A 2,153-nucleotide genomic window follows, 5' to 3' on the forward strand; every position below is an offset into this window, starting at 1 on the left:
TGTAACATACCCAAATAATTAGAAATTAAATAATATGAAATGAATCAACCAAGTACGTCTCTCCTCTCCCTGTCTGTGACTGTCTGTATATCTACCTTACCCTCATTCCCCCTTCTCCTCCCCACGCCTCTCTCATAATGTCTCATTCTCTCTCTCCCTCCCCTTTCTCCTATCCATGTATTCTGTCCCTCACCACCTCCCCTCTTCTCTATCTTTGAAAATTGCAATGAATTCGAAATCAATTTTCCTTACGCTGTGTTCTTTTCTTTACTTTCTCATTTTCTACAGAATTTTATATCTCTATGTTTTCATAAAGGTTCGCTTTCTGTTTTCGTGTTCCGCCCGCCATGTTTTCATACAAAATCGAGAAAAACAACGTATTGATTTCACACAATCCCGAATCGCGCAGGATTGTACAATACACTATAATAAGTTACATGTTTCTCGTGCGTTTCAGTATTGCACAACCCACACGATTGACTTAAAGGATAAGTCTACCAAAACACAAATTTAATTTGAATAAAAAGAGACAAATGCAACAAGCATAACACTGAAAATGTCCTCAAAATCGGATGTAAAATAAGAAAGTTTGACATTTTAAAGTTTCGCTTAATTTCACAAAACAGTAATAATATGCACCTCCTGGTCGGTATGCAAACGAGAAGACTGATGACGTCATCCAATCACTATTTCTTTTGTATTTTATTACGTGAAATATGAAATATTCCAACTTTCTCCTCATTCATGTCAAACAAGTTACTTTTATTCCTCCCTGAACATGTGGAATTATAGCATTGTTTAATACTATATGGTTCAGTCAAGTTTGTCCTTATTGTCAAATCTGCCAATGAAATATTGATTAATTCAGACAATAAAAAACAAAAGAAATAGTGAGCGAGGGACATCATCGACTGTCTCATTTGCACATCACCGAGTTGTGCATTTTCACTGTTCTGTGAAAAATAAGCGATACTTCAAAGTGTCATATAACTTTTTTATTTTACATGCGATTTTGATGAAATTTTCAGCGTTATGCTAGTTTGATTTTCTCTATTTATTCAAATAAAAAAAAAATTCTGGGGTGCACTTGACCTTTAAGTAAGACTTGGTTCTCAACCTACATCACAAAAATTGGCATGGCTTAAAAGGCGAAATTCACCCCCAAGTAAAGACGAATTAAACAAGCATAACGCTCTATAATTTAATTAGAATCAATTGGAAAGTAAGAAAAACAGTGATAATGTTTCATATGGGCGGTATGAAAACGAGGAAGCTGATGGCATCACACACTGACTATCGTCGTATCTTATTACAAAAAATATGAACTATTTTTTTAATTTTCATCCTAAAGGCGTAATACAAACATGTTTTCATAAATTTTTGAACTTGAGGAATAGCCATTATTTTACCTTTTAATTCAATCAAGAGCTTCTTTACTATTGAAATTCATAAAAAACAGCACTATAAAATAGATATTGTGTGTGATATCATCTGATCATTGGCTCTCCCATTTGAATTTCAAAATTGTTGTGCGTAATTATACCATGTCCACGAATACTGTAATATCTTGTGGAATAACGCGAAAATTTAATATTACATGGGACTCAATTTCTTATCAAATATCAAATAGAACTGTCAGTGTTTTTCTCTTCGTAAATAAAAAATGATCTTGCAGTTGGGATGGACTCTGACTTTAAGATGCCCCTTTTTTCTGAAGAGAGGTTAGAAATAGCAAGAGAGAAGAGAAGAGAAGTGAGATTATGACGTCACCCGACAGCTGTCAAGGTTATCATGTGATTGACCTTTGACATCTCGACAATTTATCACAGTCATTTTGTGGCGGGACAAAACAATCTCTCATTTATGAATAAAATCACGGACCCTCTGAAGTGAAAGTCATCCACCACTTCTCACCCTCTTGACCTATGATAGGTAAGGGAAACCTGATACAAGGATTGTGATGCATATAGCACCTAATTATATGCCTACAAAGCATTACATCATTTGAGTGAAATGATAAGGTACCATTTTGATCGTAGAATACTAATATGAAAATTCGCAAGTGAAAAAACGATCTCGCAAGATAATGCGATTATTTTCAATTGATGATTGAGTTTGCACCCCCCCATTTTTTTTTTCATTTTTTAAACGAT

Source organism: Lytechinus pictus, chromosome 5, assembly GCF_037042905.1.
Source record: "Lytechinus pictus isolate F3 Inbred chromosome 5, Lp3.0, whole genome shotgun sequence".
NCBI classification, from domain to species: Eukaryota; Metazoa; Echinodermata; class Echinoidea; order Temnopleuroida; family Toxopneustidae; genus Lytechinus; species Lytechinus pictus.